Source organism: Ornithorhynchus anatinus, chromosome 1 (assembly GCF_004115215.2).
Source record: "Ornithorhynchus anatinus isolate Pmale09 chromosome 1, mOrnAna1.pri.v4, whole genome shotgun sequence".
In the NCBI taxonomy this organism is placed as follows: domain Eukaryota; kingdom Metazoa; phylum Chordata; class Mammalia; order Monotremata; family Ornithorhynchidae; genus Ornithorhynchus; species Ornithorhynchus anatinus.
In genome coordinates, this window is record NC_041728.1 from 39,944,252 (window position 1) to 39,967,348 (window position 23,097).

Consider the following 23,097-nt stretch of genomic DNA (forward strand, 5'->3'; position numbering starts at 1 on the left):
AAAAACCCCAATTACCTACATGATGAGTAATAGCCATCTGGCAAAATCAACACATTTTGGGAATGTGGGATTAGTGACAATCATGAAGAATGTAAGAGATGTTCCCTAAGGAAAAGAAAATTATCTTCGGAGTGGAGGGGAGAACCCAGCTCCCTGAAATCTGGGGGTGAAGTATGTAATAAATGGCATTCTTTTAGTTCACTGGCTCATGTGGGTTCTCGGTATTTCAGTGGACTTTTGTCCTGATGTGGCTTGTGTTAACAGAAAATTTCTTACCTGCATTATTTCTAATTAAAAATTAAAAATTTTTTTGGCAAGCACTTCCTGGAAAGACATGGAATGTGGAGGAAGTGGGGCCTAGCCAGGGATAAATTATCAGTCAATCAGTGGTATTTATTGACTGCCTATTATGTGCAGAGTAACAGAATTGGCAGACACGTAACCTGGCCATAATGAGCTTATAGAGGGAAATTAGAAGAAATATTACTGTCCAATGGGTGAAACAATTCACTCTCTCAACCTGGATTGGTTTAATCAATGATGGCCATGAAAAAACTCCTTTTGTCTATGTTGAGGAGCATGGTCTAGTGAAAAGAGTATGGGCCCAGGAATCAGAGACCCTGAGTTTTCATCCTGGCTCCACCACATTCATTCAATCATATTTATTGAGCGCTTACTGTGTGCAGAGCACTGTACTAAGCGCTTCATACCTGCTGTGTGACCTGGGGCAAATCACTGAACTTCTGTGCCTCATTTCCCTTATCTGCAAAATAAGGGAATGTCTGCTCTTTCTCCTACTTAGATTGTGAGCCCCAAGTGGAACCTGATTATCTTGTATCTACCCCAGCACTTAGTCCATTGCTGGGCACATTAGGCACTTAACAAATACCATAGATAACAGAACAAAAAAGCAGTTTCAGGGTCTTAAGAGAGTTTTTAGCATAGGGTGGGCCCACACCCAGTTTCCAAGAGGAGGAATCAGCTGCTTCATTTGTTGTGTATTGATTCCTAGACAGTGTTTTTTTAAGTAATTCGGTAAAATAATAATAACAGTAATAGTACTTGTTAAGCACTTACTATGTGCCAAGTACTGTTCTAAGCACTGGGAATGATACAAGTTAATCAGTTTGGAACCAGTTCCTGTCCCACATGGGGTTCACATTCTTACCCCCATTTTACAGATGAGGGAACTGAGGCACAGAGAAGTGAAGTGACGTGCCCCAGGTTTTACAGCAGTCACGTGGCAGAGTGGGATTAGAACCCAGGACCTTCTGACTCCCAGACCTGTGCTCTGTCCCCTGAGCCAGAGGGTGCACCCTATTTGGTATTTTAAAATTGACCTAGAGTTTCCGTAGTGTGAGCCCAGGAGTGACTCAGTTCTCCACCATCCACAAAGGTATTTTCTGTGGGCTAGAATAATGTATGCATTATTTCAGATTACCATATAGGGTGCTGCGATGCTAATGCATTGAAGCCTCCAGTTTACGACGTCTACCACCTATTTTTATCACTGTGGCTTGAGCTAGAGACCTGGAAAAAACCAAAACCTCTGTTTTCCAGTTCTCTCCCTTCCACCCTGATTAGTGCCTGGGTCAGTTGATCCTCTGGCCTTCCTTCATTCCGTTATGACTTAAAAATCCAGGGAGTTCATGAAGGTGGTTAGCGGGTGCAGAGAAAGAACAGAGTAATCATCCATGGGATCTTACTTGGATGATGAGTAACAGACACTTGGCAAAACTAACTACATTTTGGGAATACAGGATAAGTGACAGTCATGAAGAATGTAAGAGAAGTCCCTAAAGGGAAGGAACATTTCATCCAAGGGGTCCCCAACACTTGAGCATCTTCATCCTTTAGAATTCATTGGAGTTTGCATTTTGAAAAAGTAAATAATGCGAACTGTTGTCGGTATTCGTTCATCTAAAAGTGCTGTACCCTTTCTAACCCCCTGTTCTAGTGGACTCTCTCTTCCGATGGTAGAAATGAAGAAAAAAGGGGGAAATTTCTGTATAAAATAAGGAACTTGATGTGTAATACATAGATGGAACTTTCTTCTGAATTCTAACCTGAAGGAAGAGGACAGGAGATTTTGAGAGGCTGGGTGAGCACCTCAAAACTGAAGGAACTCCACTCAAAGCTTTGGAGTTGCACCTGCAGAACCAAAGTGCCACTTCCACGTGGAACTCAAACCAGACAGTTTTACACCCACTTGATACTGAATGCTTTATCCTCCAAGAAATTAGTAGGGTGATCTGACAGTTAATCCTGGCTCTTCACATTAGTCGATTCTAATAAATGCCTAGGAACCCACTGGGGGTATGGGGAAGGTTACTGGGGATAGAAAGTGGGAAAGCCTCCAAACACCGAGTCCAGTGAGGATCTCCAAGTTACTTCACAAAAGTGTTGGGTAAACTGCCAGATTATGTTGTTTCCCTGGCAGAGTGTGGCCCCAGGAAAAACAACCAAATGTGAACTGCTATCTGAAGCCGGAATTGGGGCGAACATACCAGTGATGCCAAGAGAGAAGGTATATGTATATATATTCACTTGCTATTTGAAGTGTTAACTTGCTCATTTTAACAATAGTAATAGTATTTAAGTGCCTACTCTGTGCTAAGCACTGTCCTAAAGGCTGGGATAGATAAATTTAGTCAAATCAGAATCCCTAACTCTAGTGGGGCTAACAGTCTAAGTAAGAGGGAGAACAGGTCTTTGATCCCCAGTAATTGGGTTTGGACCCTTTATTCCCCCCTCTCAGCCCCATAGCGCATATGTACATATGCATAATTCATTTATTTATATTAATGTCAGCTCCCTTTCGAGACTGTAAGCTTGTGAACAAGGACAGGTCTACCAATTCTGTTAAACTGTATTTTCCTAAGCGCTTAGTACAGTGTTGTGTACACAGTAAACACTTTCTAAATATGATTTAGGAAACTGAGGCATAGAGAAGTTAAATGACTTGCCCAAAGTCACGGAGCAGACAAGTCATAGAGCCAGGATCAGAACCCAGGTCTCTTACTCCCAGGTCCTGTGTTTTTTTCACTAGGATTGATTGATAACATATCTTCTAGGATTTCATATGCAAGTGTCAACTTAGCCCCTGGAGCCTTAGTCCAGAAGAATTCCTTATCTTGTCCTTATCAACTTTGCTCACTTAATTACTTTTCCAGCTTCCAAGATTTCCAAACTCTATTTGAGGGAATCACCTGACCATCTTCTTCCATCAAGGTTTATGGATTTCAGAAGCTGAATTTAGGTGACTGTTCCTCTGGGTTAGGAGCATTAAGATAAACATTAATTTGGTTCCTTTAAATCCAGCAGAAGCAAATCCAGAACCCAGAGCTAAAGCTGGTTTCAGATAGCTGTGTAAATACATGAAACAATGAAAAGATTGGGGAAATGTACTGTCTCCTTTAAGGGATCATCCACTGCCCCAGTTGAAGGGTGATTCCGGAGTGGGTGGTGCCATGGCAACCACTCAGGTGTGCCCAAGCACTCATGCCTGATTGTATTGGGAGTGAGAGGACTCTAACCAAGTGAGTTTGCACGTGCTTTTTCATGCCAAGGAACAAGCAAAGTCACGAGGAGGCTTTTTATGACTCCTACTCCACAGGCAGAAGGGACGCTGCTCTGTGTACCTGGCGGAAAACAGCTCTTTGGTTGGTGGGGGTGCAGAGGAAATAGGGGCGAGGCTGGCAGAACTGCAGCAGATTATCAATCCAGGTGCATGTGAATCTTCAATCAAAGTGATTGGGCCACGTGGAGTGAGAGCTGGGAACCGGTCTGTTTTTGAGTAGCTTCGGGGCACGGAGGCAGTGAGAAGGTTTGGCCTTTGAGCTGAATTTCAGAGAAACCCTGAAGGAGGATGTTGAGCAGGCAAAAATCAAAAACCAACTTGGGACTTGCTTGCCCTCACCCTTCCAGTGCACAGAGGAGAGATCTCTGAAGTTGTGCCCAAGAATTTGGTGGCTGACCTGATCCGCTGAATTTGCCCCAGAATAACAGGTGAGTCTGTGTCAGGAAATTGTGGGGAGATTTGCTTTTAAGTGTGTATGGGGAGAGGAACAAAACTACGGCAGAACTGTTAGTAGTTTAGCTCTTTTTAGGCGGATTACCTATGTACTCACCTGGCCTTAGAAATGAACGTTCAATGTGAGCTCATGTGAAATTATGGGAAATGGTGATGGAATACCATACAAGCTTCAATTCTGCTCTAAAACATGTTTTTACAATGTGTTTTAGGTAGAATTAGACAGTGTTCTTCAGGCAATACATTTATCTTTGGATAAAGCAGACTGTGTTAAAAGAAGCAGTTTTGTGAATGGGTGTGGGATTGCTGCCCAATATATTTACCTTATTGGTGTAGTGGATAGAGCACAGGCCTGGGAGTCAGAAGATCATGGATTTTAATCCCGGCCCTGCCGCTTGTCTGCTGTGTGACCTTGGGCAAGTCACTTCACTTCTCTGTGCCTCAGTTTCCTCACCTGTAAGATGGGGATTGAGATTGTGATCCCCAAATGGGTCAGGGACTGTGCCCAACCCGATTTGCTTGTAAGCACCCCAGTGCTTAGAACAGTGTGTGGCATGTAGTAAGTGGTTAACAAATGCCATAATAGTTGTAGTAATAATTATTATTTTAAATATACTGCAGGAGCCCTACTCCTAAATGATAGACAATCTGGATATACTATAATTCTTGGTGCATTAAGTATGGCACATTCTGGGTCTCTTGTGCCATTTATATCTAGGATTTCAAACCTTTTTTTTAAATTTTTTTAGAAGATGGACTCACCCAGACCCCTTACCTGGAAAATAGTAGTTTCCTTCATTTTCCATCCAGAAAGGGAATCGATAAGCAATGAAGAGATCCTCTGTGATCACACAGTAAATCAATAGCAGAGCTGGGAAAAGGCCCCAGGTGATGAATCCTAGCCTTTTACTTAGGAAGGGGTTCTTTGGAGACTAAGAACAGCCATGGTGGTAAAACAAATAAAAGGATTTTATATGTGTTTGGGTAAGATTCCATCATTGTAAGAATATGAATGTTATCTGTTTTCTCAGGACATCTATACCACTAGAAGATGTTTACATCAGGAAATGGAATAACATATGTAGTTATAATAATTGTAAATATAAGCATTTGTTAAGTACTATGCTAAGCACTGGGGTAGATGCATGATAATCAAATCAGAAACAATTCTTGTCCTGTACAGAGATTACAGTCCTAGAGGGAGGAGGAATGGTATTTTCAGAAGAAGAAACCGAGGCTGAGAGGTTAAGGTCACGCAGCCGGTCAGTGGTGGGAGCCAGGCATAGAAACCAGGTCTCCATCGCACACCTATACTCTTTTCTTTACTGATAATAATATATAATTATTATGATATTAAGTGCTTACTATGTGCTAACCCTGTTCTGAGTGCTGGGGCAGATAGAAGCTAATCAGGTTGGACATAGTTCCTGTCCCTCATGGGGCTCACAGTCTTAGTCCTCATTTTGCAGATGAGATAGCCGAGTCACAGAGAAGTTAAGTGACTTGCCTGAGGTCACACAGCAGACAAGTGGCAGAGCTGGGATTAGAGTAGTACAAAGTTACCCTGAATATTCAAAGAAGTCACTGATGGCAGAATTTCACCTATGGGTGCCTGTGTGAAGGAAATGGCCAGTGTCTCTCTTTGAGGTTTTGTGTCATTTTTATCGCCCTGTGCTCCTTTCAATTTTACCTCCTTGCAAAGTATTTGGTGAGAGAAGAGGAATACTAGTCACTGCTTGAGTTTTGGTGATGTAGGTGGAGAAAACAGACTGGCAGTTGGGGCCCCACCTGTTCTTCTATCCCAATAACTGCAGCACTAGCATGTATTAGCTCACCAGTCAGTAGGCCTGGCCAGCAAAGAGACAGAACCTGAGCCAGCATTTGGGAATTTTCCCAACTACCTGGGCTATGTGTCTCCACTATTTTCAAATTAATCTGGTGAATTGGGATGCAGTTTGAGTCATGGCAGATCAGTCCTGTTTCTTGACAGTACTAATCATCCCAGAACAATCTGCCTTCACTCTTTGCTCAGAGGAGTCCCGTTCTGGGAGGGATAAGTGACTTTGAAAAGTACAATTTACTCCCAGTTGACTGGCACACAGTCATCCTTTCCCATGGCACTGCCTCATGTTCCAGCTCCTTGTCCCTTCTTCAGAACTTGATCTTTGATCTTGTGGGTTATCAGCGATCCCTAGTGTCTAGAACACCCACCTAGGTTGACAATTTCCTGAGGTCATCCTTCGACAGATGCATTTATAGTAAGTTAGAGCAGTGTTTCTTTTGGAATTGGAGACTTTCCCTCTGATGTAATAGGTCTGAGGAGAATACTTGGACCTCAGCCTGTCCAATTGCTATGAATTCTAATGAGAATCAATGTGGTATTTGTTAAGCACATACTAAGTAATACACACTATCCTAAGCACTGTGGTAGATACAAAATGATCAGGTTGGACAGAGGCCCTGTACCACACGTGGCTCGCAGTCTAAGTAGGAGGGAAAATGATTTTTAATCCTCAGTCTACACTGAAACTGAGACATAAAGAAGTTAAGGAACTTGTCCAAGATCGTAGAGCAATTGGCAGAGCCGGAATTAGAACCCAGGTCTGTCTGACTCCCAGACATGTGCTTAGTCCACTGGGCCACGCTTCTTCATGTGACTGAATGCCAATCAAGTTTCCTACCCACTTGACTCACTAACCTTGTCCTTCCCAGAGCATTTGGGGTGAGATGCTGGGACCTGTTGGTTCAGCTATGGAGAAGAGAAAAGATTATCTCTTGATGAAATGGAAAACCAAATTGATTTTCTTCTTGGGGGTCCAATAGCACACCCTTGTCATTTCCCTCCAGTCCCTCCCCTGCTGTGACAGGGAAGCATTAGCGGGGAATAATCAATGGAGCTCTGCCCTGAAAGTAAAAGACTTGTCATGTTTCTCCATTTAGTGGAATGGATGGGGCCTGGGCATCGTAAGGCCGGAATCCCTCTGTCTGCTGTGGAGCCACTGATTCAGAACTGTCCCTCTTGCTTTCTACCTCAAGGGCCTCCAACCTGGTTGATTAACCGTGGTTTTAAGACACGCCTACGAATTTCCGGGCTTCTGGAGTGACCAAAGAAGCCATGGTGGAGCTGCTATCAGCTTGGCAGGAGACTCGTGCCCCACCCCCCAATCCTCCTAGACTGGGGGGCAATCCCCTCATAAAACCCCACATTAAGGAGAACTCGTGTGTCAGAAGTCACAGTGAGTGACACGGCGCAGGGCCTTTCTTCTGACACCACAGCATCCTGAACTTCGATGGGCTCAAGCTATTTTTTTTTCTTTTTATAGTATTTAAGCGCTTACTATGTGTCAAACATTGTTTTAAGCGCTGGGGTAGGTACAAGTTAATTGGGTCGGACACAGCCCCTCCTCTGCATGGGGCTCTCAATCTAATTTGGAAGTCCTCTGATTCCCTAATTTTGTAGTCAAAATTTGAAATGAAAACACAGATTCTGGGAGAACTGGGTGGTCTCTGTTTTTAAAGTCTCTGGGCCTTAGGTACTTGGGATATTTATTAAGTGTTTACTATGTGCTAAGCACTGGAGTAGATTGTAGGGTTAGAAGCAGCGTGGCTTAGTGGAAAGAGTCCGGGCTTGGGAGTCAGAGGTCATGGGTTCTAATCCCGGCTCCGCCACTTAGCTGTGTGCCTTTGGGCAAGTCATTTAAGTTCTCTGCGCCTCAGTTACCTCCTTTGTAAAATGGGGATTGTCTTTGAGCCCCATGTGGGACAACCTGATTACCTTGTATCTACCCCAGTGCTTAGAACAGTGCATGGCACATAGCGCTTAACAAATGCCATTATTATTATTGTCACCCATGGGGCTCACATTTGATTTTCACCTCTCTGGGTCTCAGTTTCTTCCTCTGTAAAATTGGGATAAGTGACTTTCTTAGACTCACCCAGAAGGCTAGTGATGGAGCAGAGTCCAGCACCCAGACCTCCTGACTTTGTCCTGTCCTGGTAAAGTCTAAGAAACAGGGACAGTGCTCTTTGCACAATATTTTAATTGAATATTATAAATTATAGCAATGCCTCCTAGTCTGTGAGCTTGTTATTGGCAGGGAATGTGTCTACCAACTCTGTTGTAGTATACTCTCCCAAGTGCTTAGTACAGTGCTCTGCACATAGTAAGCGCTCAGTAAATATTGATATGATGATGAAAGCTAAAAGCCCTTTCCTCTGCCCTATAAAATTTGTCTTTGGGTCTTTTCTTAATTTTGGGGTGTCATCTTGATATTAAATATTCTGGTATTTAAGCACTGGAGTTGATAAAAGTTAATCAGGTCAGACACAGTCCCTGTCCCATATGGGGCTTACAGTCTAAGTAGCAGGGAGAACAGGTTTTCAATCCCCATTTTACAGTTGAGGAAACTGAGACCCAGAGAAGTGATCTGCCCAAGGTCACAGAGATGTGAAGAGGTGGACCTGGGATTAGAACCCAGGTCCTCTGATTCTCAGGCCTGTGCTCTTTCCACGAGGCCATGCTGCTTCATGCTGCTTGTGTCGCAGATCCTCCACCTTAAAAGCATCCCGGCCACTTGAGACACTGGGCAGCTTTAGACCTACTAGTGGTAATAGTGCACTTCACTCCTAGCCTACCTTTCTCACTGTGCCTCCATCTCACTGCTGATTACTAGGCCGTGGCCTGCTTCTGGCCTTCCTCCCCAAATTCAAGAGACAGTTACTCTACTCCCCTTTATTGAAGACACATCTCCTCCCAGAGGCCTTCCCAGACTAAGCCCCACTTATCCTCATCTCCCACTCCCTTCTGCGTCACCCTGACTTGCTCCCTTTGCTCTTCCCCCTCCCAGCCCCACAGCACTTATGTACCTATCTGTAATTTTATTTTTTTTTTGTATTGATGTCTGTCTCCCCTACTGTAGACTGTAAGCTCAGTGTGGGCAGGAAATGTCACTGTTTATTTTTGTACTCTCCCAAGGGGCTCAGTACAGTGCTCTGCACGCAGTAAGTGCTCAATAAATATGAATGAATGAATAATGGCATTGATGGAAAGGTTTATAGAAGCACCGTGCTAAGCACTGTGGTCAGCGAACAGAGCTGGATCTCTGGATGGCACTAAATTTTTCCAAATGGAAATGTTTGAGAGAGAAATCACCATCCTCTAGCTTTGAGCTGACCCCAGTAATCCCCATGCCGATAATGCCACCATTTACGACTTCCAAGCTGATCCACCCAGCCTCCCCCCTCCCCACTGGCTCAGCTTCATCTCTGCTTCTCGGGCCTTCTCGCTCCCCTGCCCCAGGCGGGCGTCTCTGTCTCGTCTTTGCCTGCATCTGAGGCTGGCTTTCTGAAAACAATCCTTGGCGGCATTTGTCATTTAATCTGTTTTCATTTTTAGTTAAAAGAAAAGGGAGAAAGAAAGAGAGAAGTAGCAGTGAGATTGCAGATGAATAATGAAAGAATTCATCACAGCCGGGCTGGGATATATATATTTTTGGCAGTGAAGCGAGACGGCTTCCCATCACAGCTCGGGGACTTGTTCCACGCAGCCACTCATCTTTCATGCCATGTGGGGAAGGGGAAAGGTGGAGACAGTATCATTATGGATGTAACTGGGCTCAGAAGTGACTGGTCAAGGTTGTTGCTTCAGTCACAGTGAAATGGCTAGCGGGAGTTTTTCTGGGTTGCTGCTTGGGTGGAGCGAGCAGCTTGGCCTAGTGGAAAGAGCACCCGCCTGGGAGTCAGAGGACCTATGTTCTAAGCCCGGTTCCATCAGTTGCCTGCTGCGAGACTTTGGACAATTCACTTAACTTCTCTTTGCCTTGGTTTTCTCATCAGTAGAGAAATAGAGAAGAATTTCAATAGAGAATTTCTAATAGAGAAGAATAGAGAAGAATTTCAATAGAGAAGCAGCATGGCTCAGTAGAAAGAGCCCGAGCTTGGGGGCCAGAGGTCATGGGTTCAAATCCCAGCTCTGCCACCTGTCAGCTTTGTGACTGTGGGCAAGTCACTTAACTTCTCTGTGCCTCTGTTACCTCATCTGTAGAATGGGGATTAAGACTGTGAGCCTCATGTGGGACAACCTGATTACCTTGTATCTACCCCAGCGCTTAGAACAGTGCTCTGCACATAGTAAGCGCTTAACAAATACCAACATTATCAGTAAGTTGGGCTTCCTCTCCCTCCTATTTAGATTGGAAGTCCAATAAATCAATGATATTTGTTGAGCACATACTATTTGCAGAGCACTGTACTAAGCACTTGGGAGAGTAAAATACAACAGAATTAGCGGACACGTTCCTTACCCATGAGGAACGGGGACTGTGTCCGTCCTGATTCTTATGTGTACCCCAGGGCTTAGAACAGTACTCAGCACATAGTAAGCCTTAACAAATACCACTCATAAAGCAAGCATATGTCTTGAAGGGCAACTTTTCCATCTACACTTTAAGGGAGTGAGGAGGCCGAGTCTGGGTAGGACTTTGAGGAAAGAGTTTTCCTCTCCCTTTCTCTTCCTTCCTCACTCCCTCACTTGGAGTGCTCCTATCTTAGAAGAGCAGCATGGCTTGGTGGATAGAGCACAGGCCTGGGAGTCAGAAGGACCTGGGTTCTAATCCTGGCTCCACCATGTGTCTGCGGAGTGACCTTGGTCAAGTCACTTGACTTTCTGGGCCTCAGTTACCTCATCCGAAAATGGTAATTGAGTGAGACCCCCTTGGGTGACAGAGGCTGTGTCCAACCTGATTACCTTGTATCTACCCCAATGCTTAGAACAGTGCTTATTACTGTTCACTGTGGCTGTTCAAGGGGTTGATGCGGCTGTGCCTGGATTTCTAGAAAAAACATGCCTGTTCTTCGGGCAGTAAGTGCACAATAAATACCTTTGGATTCCATCCCTCCCCTTTCTTTTTGAAAACGAGCATCACACTACATGTGTGATCATATTTTAGGCTTCCTGCTGGGTCTTTCCATTTCCCAGAATTCCCTAGGAGCTTATCAGTCAAAAACGTTTACCCCAGCAGACAGAGCCGGACTAGAACCCAGGTCTCCCAATACCCAAAGCCATGTTCTTTTAACTGGAAAAACAGCAGGGCTCACTTCCCGGGATAATTATAATTCAGTAGTGGGAGGTGTGTGAGTGCATATCTGTATACACACACTCATCTGTGTAAAAACAGCACCCACATTCGTAAAGCATATGCTCCTTTCTTGGCCTCTTTTGGACTCCTTCCCTGGCTGATCCTTGTGGGAATCAGTAGCGAGTTGAAATTTTGCATTTGGTATTTTCCAGATGTTTGGCAAAGCTGAGGAGCAGGTCTCTTAATAGAAAGAGCCCGGGCTTGGGAGTCAGAGGTCATGGGTTCTAATTCCGGCTCTGCCACTTATCAGCTGTGTGACTTTGGGCAAGTCACTTAACTTCTCTGTGCTTGTTTCCTCATCTGTAAAATGGGGATTAAGACACTGAACCCCACATTGGACAACCTGTTTACCTTGTATCTACCCCCAGAGATTAGAACAGTACTTGGACATAGAAAGTGCTTAACAAATGCCATTATTATTATTATTATTATTACTCTGAAAAAGCCCATTTAAAGAAATTTAATGCCTGGATCCCTGAACACAAACTTCTCTGGAGCATTTTAGAATTTCTCTAGCTGCCAGTCCCCAGTCCACTGGATAGACCTTTCCCACGCCATGACCCTCACTTTAGGAAGTGTGGGTAGCAAGGAATCTTTAGTTTTGAATAGATCCATAGCTGCATTTTACCATCATATTCTTAAGTCATTTTAATGCTTTTTTTGGTCATCCATCTGATTTCATAAAAATGGATGTTTCCCTTCATCTCTGCTTAGACCCCAGAAGCGGAGAGTAAGAGAACCACCTGGGACCTCAAGCATCCCATTCCCATTTTCTAGGATGGTGAGTGATTAATCCATTCAGGATCAAAGAGTGATTGTTCTTTTCCTAAAGCGTTCTGAGGTTAGACCTTCCTTCTCCCTCTTCCCTTATTATCCAATCCAGTATTTTATCCAGAGGTCTTCCTTATTTCTATTTTTTTTTAAAAAGGCACAAATAAAATCTCTCCTGCTTTGATTGAAGCTCATTTCCTCTTGTTTAGGTGTTCTGTGTGTATGGAGGAACCTGGAGGGTGTGTAGGCTCTCAGTGGACTTGCCCGTTGTCAAGGCTTTAAGCCAAGCAAGCATCCCGTTAACTGTTCTCATGGGATCTGGTTTCCCTTCCATTAGAATCCTTTTTGTCTCTCTTCTTGGGACACCGCAAGCACCATCAGACATCTATAAAATGGGGATTGGGACTGTGAGCCCCGTGTGGGACATGGACCGTGTCCAACCCAGTCGGCTTGTGTCTCCCCCAGCGCTTAACCATAAAAAAAAAAAAAGTTAAGAGTCCTGGATGTGAAAATTGTCCTGTAGCAGCAGCAGCCATGGCAAAGACTTTTTCAGCTGAGGGCAAAGCAGTGCCCCCAGGTGAGGGAGGGTCTTCAGGACCTGAGACCCGGCCCTGTTGTTCTTGGATGTCAGGGCTCGGAAACTGGGTGCTGGTTAGTAGCCATTCAGGCGGGGAGAGGCAGTGGACTGGATACAGATGAGGTCCCTCTCGGGGACCACTGAGCATCATCAGTGGGAGGAGGGGAAGAGGTGGTGGGAGTAACTCCAGCTAAGGGGGCAAGGCGGTTCCATGTGACACCTCCCCAGCTTGGCCCAGTCCAGCCAGCAAGGCCCCTCAGGTACTATCTCTCACTGTCCTCTAAATACACAGCCTGGTTTTCTGGCTGAAAGAAGCAACAAAGGCCTTCTAGACTTTAAGCTCGCTGTGGGCAGGGAATGTGCCTGTTGTTATTTTGTACCCTCCCTACTGTTTAGTACAGTGCTCCACATACTATAAGCTCTCAATAAATATGATTGACTGACTGTCAGCAGGATTTTGCTCCCACCTAGGTGCAGTTTGAATCATGCACTGAGACGTTTACTTGGCTCTCTATCTCTCCTGCCACTGTATTCTTTCCTGGTATAAATCTTGTCACAGGGAGCCTTTGGTCTCAAGACAGACCCAGCTGTTCTGTTCGAACCTGGTGAAAATAGCCCACTAATAGCTTTCACTGTTTGCCATCGATTTGCTTCCAATTCTGGGACTAGGATTTGGCACCGTTTTGGCTACTGCAAGATTCTCTTTCCTGGCTGCTCTTGATAATCTGTCATTTTGAGAGCTGTGCCGGGAGACAGCATATGTTTCCCCAACCCCATCTTTTATTCAGTGCAATTGCTCTGCCTCCTCCCCGTATGCAGCTCAGCTCTGGGTGCACAATCAATCAGTAAATACGATTGATTAACTGATTGAGAACCTGCCAAATGGAGCTCCACATTATTATCATTAATGGCATTTATTGAGCATTTACTGTGTGCAGAGCACTCTACTAAGTGCGTGAGAGAGTAGAATACTGTGGAATTGCTAGACATGTTCCCTGCCCATGGTGAGCTTACAGTCTAGAGGGTGAGTCGGACATTCATATAAATGAATAATTTAGAATATAAGATTTATAGACATGTGCAGAAGTGCTATGGGTTTGAGGCGAATCTCAAATGCCCAAAGGTCACAGATCCAAAGGGAAGATGCATAGGATGTCATGAACGTGTTTTTCCTATAAGACAGAAAGTCATGATGGCCTCAAAAAATAAAAAATTCCCTTCACCCACTGTGGTGGTGCTCTTGCTGCTGAACGAGCTTTTTTGAAAGCATTCACCATTTCCGGTCTAAATGGTGGTCTTCACGTCTACCATCTCCCAACTAAACTGCGGACTTAGGTGAGCACTCTTTTTTACTGAGAGCTTTTTTCAATTCCCTCAACCAATTCAAGCCTAGTCAGCTGCTGATCATTGTCTGTGGGATCCCAGACCACGAAAGACTTTGGTGTCCCCTCCCCTCGGGTTCGATCCAACACCTCGGCCCATCTGATGCCTGTATGTAATCTGAAAGTCGAGAACTGATTTCTAGCAATGAAGTTTATAACTGCATGGTAACCCACAGAAGCATATATTCAGGTATATACATGAATATAGATTAGTGATATGTAGTCAGTTCTTCCAAAATGCATATTTTCGTTGCACGATTGGAACAGATCCTGACAGCAGAATTAAGGGACTTTTTTCTGAACACTTGCAGTCCGGATCCCATGAGATGCAGTGTCTGAGGAAACAGTTGTGAACGTGGTGATAGAATCAGACACAGGGTGGGAGCTCTCTGTAACATGGAATTCTGCAAGAATGCAAACACTGCATTACAGGAGAACTGAATGTGTATGTTTGGAATGTTGTAAACTTGTTGGGCTAGCAGCGGCAGTTGCCAAGCAGTGAGCGGGATTATTTCTCTCTGCTGTAGAATGGGACTCTAAAACTGTGTCTAGGCCGATAATCATGATAATAATGGTATCTGTTAAGCGTGAACTTTCTATCAAGCACTGTTCCAAGCACTGGGGTAGATACCAGTTAATCCGGTTGGACACGGTCCCTGCCCTACTTGGGGCTCACAGCCTGAGTAAGGGGAAGGGCAGGGATTGAATCCCCTTTTTACAGATGAGGAAACTGAGGCGCAGGGAAGCGAAGTGACTTTGCCTGAAGTCACACAGCAGAATAGTGGCAGAGCTGGGAGTAGAACCCAGGTACTCCAATTTTCAGGCCTGTGCTCTTTCTGCTAGGCCATGCTGCTCCTCCAGCCACCATGGAGACTCCTTCAGCTGCTGCTTCTCTCTGAAACCCAGGAATAAAATGACCCTTTCAACCAAAGCATCCCAGGTCCAAATATGTTGAACTGCAGCCCTCCCCGCGGCTCCCCACTCTCTTTGAAAATTAAGTTTTTGGAAAGGATTAGAATCCAGTCTAGTAGATGGCCTTTAGGAAGTGGGCACTTTCCCTTTTTTTCCTTTTCCATTTCGGTATTTGTTAAGCACTGGCTTATCGTGCAAACCACTGGGGTCAATACAAGATAATCCAAAAATCAAATCAGACACCACCTCTTTCCCTCTCGGGATCCACGGTCTGAGACAAAGAGAGTTTAACATTTAACCTCCAACAACAGATGTTTTCAGAAGTGTCAGCCTGCTCTTGTATTTTAGTTCATATAGAGCCCCTTTCAAGCTGGAGAGTTATGAAGATAATGTTGATTATCATGATCAGTCTTCCGAACCCCATTTAAGAAATAACCAGTGAGACGAGGAAAAAAAAACCTAACCCCAAACTACCTCCTGAGCACACAAAAGGTTGCGGTGGACAGCACTCCATATATCTCCCAGACGAATACATTGTTTGCGCTTAGCCCAGATATATAGCCCAGATGTGCTGAATCTACTGAAACAAATAGAGTTCCTTGGAGAACTGCCTTGTAATCATAAAACTGCACCCGTCTTGTTAGCAGGTAGAAGGGCACTGACTACAGTTAAGACATTGAGTCCTCGGTACAAATACTTTGTTAGGCTACTGTGTTCTTCAAGTTAATGGGGGAGACCTAGATAACAGTATTGGGCTTCCTCGGGAGCTTGCTGTGCCGAGACTGGCCATAGGGGACTGGGAATGATCGTCCTCTCTGTCTGCGCTCCGTCTGGGACCCCCCTTAATTCTGCCAACCAAGACCTGACTGGTCTAAACCAGACACGTGTAGAGGAAGGAGGTTATTTGGGGGGCTCCATCCTGCACTAGGCGTTGCTCTTTTTCCCCCCGGCACTTGAGAAGTCAAACGTTCAAGGAAGATGCTGAATTAGTGCTATTGACCTTTAAAAGGGTTAGCTCTAATAATAATAATGTTGGTATTTAAGTGCTTACTATGTGCAGAGCACTGTTCTAAGCGCTGGGGTAGACACAGGGGAATCAGGGTGTCCCACGTGGGGCTCACAAGTCTTAATCCCCATTTTACAGATGAGATAACTGAGGCACAGAGAAGTTAAGTGACTTGCCCACAGTCACACAGCTGACAAGTGGCAGAGGCAGGATTCGAACCCATGACCTCTGACTCCAAAGCCCGGGCTCGTTCCACTGAGCCATGCTGCTTCTCAGAGAGCTCTCTCTCTGCTCATCTCACCAAGTTGCTCCAAGTATTAGAGAAGGTGAGGTCAGGGCAAGATGGGGAAATGGATAGACAACCCAGCATCGTGGGGGAACTTGGATTGCATGGAGTGAAGGGCCGAGGCATCCCTAGAGTAGAGCCATTCTGGACAGCGGGACCTGGCCCACATAACCACAGTTCTTTGGAGTCCTGCTATGGAGACGGGTGTCAGCGGTGACAGACTGTTAAAGGCATCCACTTCCCCTGGACAGCTGTGGGCCCCACACAGGCTTAATTATGCACCCTTCCCTCCCCACCCCCATCCACAGACTACCTGATTTAGATCAAAAATTTCATCTCCCTACCTTTAGCCAGAGATCCTAACCAGGAGCATAATTGACCCATTTGATTTTCATCTCCTCTCCCAGCCCTTAACTGGGTGGGATAATGATCGGTGAAATGACCAAGAGGCAGGCGGTGGGGGGTGGGGAAGGGGAAGGAAGATCACATGGTTAATCCACAAACTGGATAATCAGTTTGTTTCCCAGGGTTAATGGCATATGCTTGTGACGGCAAGAGCAATCTTTTACTTCTCCAGTTCTAGTCCCAGCCTCACCCTCTGGAGGACATTTCAAGTGGAAAGGAGTTTGCAAAAAGGGAGAGAAAAGAGAAAAGGAGGCAAAGGCAAACCTGTTGTATGACCTTTTTTGTTTTGGAGTGGGTAGGAGGTGTTTGCGCTTTTCTTATTCTCTTTGCCTGCGCCTCTAATTGATCCTGAGAAGAAGGGACAGTTAAAGAAGATGTTACGGTGAAATGAAGCTGTAACGGTAACTGGAGACTTTTATTAAGTGTGGCAAAGTTTCCTGGGCCGTGCAGAAATTGTTTATTGATTTTGGTATGGTTGGGTGCTCCAGCCGAATCGCCCACGGAACGGCTGGAGAGAGGGCCTTGTTAGCTGGCATTCTGCTCCATGGTGCACCCGACTGCCTCCCCTTTCAGTCTAGTCCTCATCTCTCCAATCTACAAAAAAAGGACCCTCTGCAGTCCCTGCTTAACCCTTGAAGTGTCTCTCCTTATCACTTGAGCTGCTTTCGCCTACAGGTTCACATCCATTGCGCTATCTGAACACGGGAGCGCAGTTCTCGTGTCTCAGCACCCCATCTCAGTCCCACCATTCCTCTCCAAACTCCTTGATCAAATTGTCTACGCCAGCTGTCTCAAGTTCCTCTCCTCTAATTCTCTCTTTGACCCCTTCCAATCTGGCTTCTGGCCCTGTCGTGCCACAGAAACCTCCCTGTCAAAAGTCACCAATGCAACGACCTCTACTCCACCTTAATCTTCCTTGTCTTCTCAGCTGCCATGGACACTGTCAACCCCCTCAACTTCTCCTGGAAACATTATCCAACCTCGGCTTCACCGACACTGTCCTCTCCTGGTTCTTCTCCTATCTCTCTGGTCGCTCCTTCTCAGTCTCTTTCATGGGCTCCTCCTCTGTCTCCCACCTCCGTACTGAGAGATCCCTCAAGGTTCGGTTATAGGTCCCCTCCTATTCTCCATCTACCACTCCCTTGGAGAACTCATTCACTCCCATGGCTTCAACTACCACCTCTGTGTGGATGACTCCCAAATCTACATCTCCAACCTGTTCTCTCTCCCTCTCTCTGCAGTCTCGTATTTCCTCCTGACTTTAAGACATCTGTACTTGAATATCCCACCATCACCACAAACTTAACATGTCCAAAACAGAACTCCGTACTTTCCCACCCAAACCCTGTCCTCCCTCTGATTTTCCCATCACACTAGACAGCACCACCATCCTTACTTTCCCGCAAGACTGTAACCTTGGCAATATCCTTGACTCCCCTCTCTTATTCAACACACACATTCAATCTATCACTAAATCCTGTCGGTTTGACCGCCACAAAATCACTAAAATCTGCCCTTTCTTCTCCATCCAAACGGTACCAAGTAAATCCAAACACTTTTCCTCTCCCACCTTGATTACTATATCTGCCTCCTTGCTGACCTCCCAGCCTCCTGTCTCTCCCCACTCCACTCCATACTTCATTCTGCTGGTCAGATAATTTTTCTATGAAAATTTTCAGTCCAAGTTTCCCCTCTCCTCAAGAACCTCCAGTGGTTGCCCATCCACCTCTGCATCAAACAGAAACTTCTTACCATTGTCTTCAAAGCACTCAAATCAAATCACCTTGCTCCCTCCTACCTGTCCTTGCTACTCTCCTAGTGCAACCCAGCCCACACGCTTCGGTCTTCTAATGCTAACCTATTCACTGAAGCTCAATCTCGTCTATCTCTCCTCCAACCTCTCACCCACATCCACCCACACAGAGGCAACATGGCATAGTGGATAGAGCCCGGGCCTTGTAAAATGGGAGATGTGACTGTGAGCCCCACAGTGGACCAAGTATGGGGCAGGTACGGTGTCCAACCTGGTAAGCTTGTAACTACCCTAGTGCTTAGTACAATGCCTGGCACAAAATAAGCATTTAACAAATACCGTTTAAACAAACAAACAAAAAAACCTGTGCTGCCACTGGCCTGGAACATCCTTCCTCTTCATATCCAACAGACAATTATTCTCCTACCTTCAAAGCCTTTTTGAAGGCTCATCTTCTTCAAGAGGCCTTTCCTGACTAAGCCCTCATTTCCTTTTCTCCCACTCGCATTTGCATTTCTCTGATTTGCTTCCTTCCTTCACTCTCACCCCTCAGTCCTACAACACTTAGGGACATATCTGTAATTTATTTATATTACTATCTGCCTCTCCTTCCTGGCTAAAAGTTCGTTGTGGTCAGGGAGTCTGTCTACCAACTCTGTTATATTGTTATTGTACTCTCCCAAGTACTTAATGCAGTGCTCCGCACTCAATAAATACAACTGATTAGACCGTGCTCAAACTAAGGGTCGTGATTGTGCTTGAAGTAGGACACTTGAAACCATTGGTTTGCAATCTTGGTTTTAGTTTCAAATTTCCGTTTGATCAATTTTTCCTTTGGGTTCGAATTAGAGTCTGAGGAAACCAAGGAGAGAATTGATTGGGTTCTCTCCCAAGGGCTTTCTCGTCTCCTTAAACCATCTCCCCCTGAACTGTACCTCACACCACATTGGGGAGGGTCTGGGATGCTGATCCTGGTCCTGAACCTAGCCCAGTGTGTGGCTTCATTTGGCAGTCCTCCTTCATAATGGAAAGACCAGTGGGTCATTTGAGAGACGGACAGACAGTGGGTGGGACCAACGAGACATCAAGCTTTGACCAAATGGAAGGTCTCTAGAGGAATTCATATTGTCCAAACCTCTCTGTGGTGGAGACTCAGCTCTTCCACAGGTGCCTCATTGGGTTTCTAGAGCCTTTCCACTAATGCTGGCCCTCACTGAATGGCAGCTGGAAAGCTAGGGTCACAACCGTGAGGTCCTGAAATGCAGATCATTTCTCTGCCCCCCTCCCCACCCCCCCCCTCCACCTGCGACGAAGCAGCGTTCATGGGGTCACAACTTTGTTGGGTGGAACTTGTGCAATGGGCTCTTAGGTCCCCGAGCCCCTTGCTGATTTTGCATGGTACAAGTGTGAGTCTTACTTCAACAGGAGTGTGTGAGCAATGGGAGCATTGTAAACATGGTCAACTACTCTTCTTTCTCTATCCTTCTGCTGGCCCAGCCCAGAAAAGGGGGCTTCTGGAAAACCACAATTACACTGTTCCTGGCAAGTGAGGTAGGTTGGGAACTTTTCCCCTCATGCTTTTTCACTCTCTACATTCATTCATTCAATTAAATTTATTGAGTGTTTGCTGTGTGCAAAGCACTGTTGTAAGCACTTGGGAGAATACAATATAGCAATAAACAGACACAGTCCCTGCCCACAGCTAGCTTACAGTCTAGAGGGGAAGACAGACTTTAATACAAATTAATAAATAAATTACAGATATGTACGTAAGTGCTGTGGGGATGGAGAGGGGATGAATGGAGGGACCAAGTCAGAGCAATACAGGAGGGAGAAGAGGAAAAAGGGTTTAGTCAAGAAAGGCCTTTTGGAGAGGTGCCTTCAGCAAGGCTTTAAAGGGGAAGAGAATGTAATTGTCTGTCAGATATGATAAGAGAGTTAGTTCCAGTCCAGAGGTAGGTTGTGGGCGAGAGGTCGGCGGAGAAATATATAAGATTGAGGTAAAGTGAGGTGGTGAGCAATAGAGGAGTGCAGTTTCTGGGTTGAGTTGTAGTAGGAGAGTAGTGAGGTAAGGGGGGAGGGGGACAAGGTGGTTGAATGAGAGTGCCCCCTCTGACTAGGGCTCTGCACCACTGTGAGCCCTCCATCGCTGGAAAGCACAGTGTCTCTTACTGTATTGAGACTGGCCATGTGCGGCCTCACAGTGGTGGCCCTGGGTGAGCCTACCTGGGCTGGCAAAAAGTGACCCAAGGAGTCGGGATCAGGTGGTACCTTGATTTGAATGGGTTATTTCTTTTTAGAGTAGAACCTGAAGCTGGAGGAAAGGCAGTTCACTGCCAGTCAGTTGTTGGACTCACACCCTCCAGATCTGCCCAAAAGTTGGGGTGATTCTGGTGACACTGGTTCAGCCCTGAAACAATCCTCCATATTCCCTCCATCTCATTTGGCCACTTCTGTCATTTTCTGGCTCTGGTTACCTAGTTGTACCCAGGGCAAGCATCTATTTTTCTGTGGTGGTGCTTCTATTTTTTTTTTCTTGAGGGTTTTCCCAAGTAGCAGAAAAGATCCTCTCACCGCCTCAAACCTTACTAAACTATGCTGAGCATCAAACTCTAATAATAATGAGAATAGTGGCATTTGCTAAGCTCTTACTATGTTCCAAGCACCATACTAAGGGCTGAGGTAGATACATGATAATAAGGTCCCACTTGGGGCTCACAATCTCAGTAGAAAAGAGAACTGGTATTGTATCTCCATTTTTGCAGACAAGGGAACGGAGCATTGAAAAATGAGGTTTCCATCCAGGTGAGGGCACGGTGGTGTTCGCTGCTGTTGAAGTTGTTCGGAAACCACAGATGCACCTGTTCTCTCCCCCACCGCCTTTGCCCCCTACCCAACCCCTCATATTCACATTTCCAAGGATAAGGGCACTGAAGAAGGGAGTGCAGATGGCTGGGTGGAAACCCTCACTGCTACAAATGCAACTCAAGTCCCCTCGACGTCTGTGTATATATCACTACTAATATATATAGGACAGGCCGTGCCACTGTTCTCTTAACCACCCGAGTTTCTTGTCACCTGAGTATCGAGAGGAGGGGAAAGATGTATCCATCATTTGTACTGATTGAGTAATTACTGTGTGCAGAGCACTGTTTAAACACCCCTCCTGCCCCGACCCTCTTGTCCCCATGCCCTGCCCCCTTTCTGATGAGGGAGGAGTTGTCCTTTGACCTTGCCAAAGCAACCAGACATGTGCAGTGCCAAAGATGAAGATTTTTACGTGGCATGAAACCCACTGAATAGTCATGCCTGTCATCGGTAACATGCCTGGGCCCACTAAGCCTGTGGAGTGGACTGTGTGGTTGAAGAAGGATGGGATCCATTTGAATGGTCATGCCAGGCATCTGGAATATTGCCAGGGTGTTCTAAGCCTATGCAGTGGATTATATGGGCAGAGAAGGACAGGATCCATTTGAATGGTCGTGGCAGGTGTCCGTAATGTGCCAGGTCATACTAAATTTGTGCAGTGGATGGTATGGCCGAGAAGGATAGGACCCATTTGAGTGGTCATGCCTGGTATCTGTGTGTGCTGAGGCATGGAGAAGCAGCATGGTGGAGTGGATAGAGCATGGGCTGGGAGTCAGAAGGTTCTAATCCCGGCTCCACCACTTGTCTATCCCGCCTCTGTCACTTGGCAGCTATGTGACTGTAGGCAAGTCACTTCACTTCTCTGTGCCTCAGTTGACCTCATCTGTAAAATGGGGATGAAGACTGTGAGCCCCACGTGGGACAACCTGATGACCCTATATCTCCCCCAGCTTTTAGAACAGTGCTCTGCACATAGTAAGCACTTAACAAATACCAACATTATTATTGTCTGCTGTGTGACCTAGGGTAAATCACTTCACTTCTCTATGCCTCAGTTACCTAATCTGTAAAACGGAGATGGTGAGCTCCATGTGAGTCAGGGACTGTATCCAGCCCGATTTACTTGTATCCATCACAGTGCTTAATACAGTGCCTGGCACATAGTACTTAGCAAATACCACAGTTATAATTGCCATCATACTAAGTTTGTGCAAAGGATGAGGTGGGTGGAGAAAGACAGGACCCATCTGAATGGTCATGCCAAGCATCTGTAAAGTGCCAAGGCATACTAAACCTGTGCAGAAAGCTTATTGTGAGCAGGGAACATGTCTACAGACTACGTTGTCCTCTGCCAAGTGCTTAGTCCAGTGCTTTGCACTTTAGTCAGTAAATACCATTTATTGATTGGAGTGGGCAGAGAAGGGGACCAACATGCTTCCCCCCTCAGGGTAGCTCTCAGTGCCCTACAGGGGGAGGGGGTGACACATGAGCCTTGTGTGGGCCAGAGTTTCTAGACTAGCAACTCTCGATCTCTGCGCCCTCGTTGTTCTCCCTAGCTGCTTCTGTTCTCAGGGGCCTCTGGCTATGGCCAAGGACTTCTTCGGCACGAGACTGGGTGCCGGGCTCCTGGGTGTCTCTTGGTTTCTGGGTCTTGGGGCAGAGAGACCCACCACCCGGGGGTGCTGGGGAAGGAGTCGGGGGACTCCTGGGTCACAGGCCCACCTTGGAGAATAGAAGACAAATTAATGTCAGAAAAGCACCCTTGAAGTCCCTCAACAGACTGAATCATGAAGGACAGAGTAGGCAGCTCGGTTTGGGGAAAAAAAAAGACATTTGTTGAGCGTTTACTCTGTGTCAAACACTGTTCTAAGGGCTGGGGTAGATACAAGATCATCAGGTTGGATATAGTCCCTGTTGCACATGGGGCTAACAGTCTTAATTTCCATTTTACAGATGTGGTCACTGACA

At 45.8% G+C, this 23,097-nt stretch overlaps 1 protein-coding gene across 1 annotated transcript in view; it reads left to right on the plus strand.

Moving 5' to 3' along the window:
* The first annotated feature begins 3,574 nt into the window (after positions 1–3,574).
* Positions 3,575–23,097, plus strand: part of ESRRB (estrogen related receptor beta) — a 216,207-nt gene continuing 196,684 nt past the window's right edge. Inside the window, exon 1 of the mRNA XM_029071453.2 lies at positions 3,575–4,008. The gene's annotated coding sequence lies outside the window, so the exon portion shown is untranslated. The remainder of the gene's footprint in view (positions 4,009–23,097) is intronic.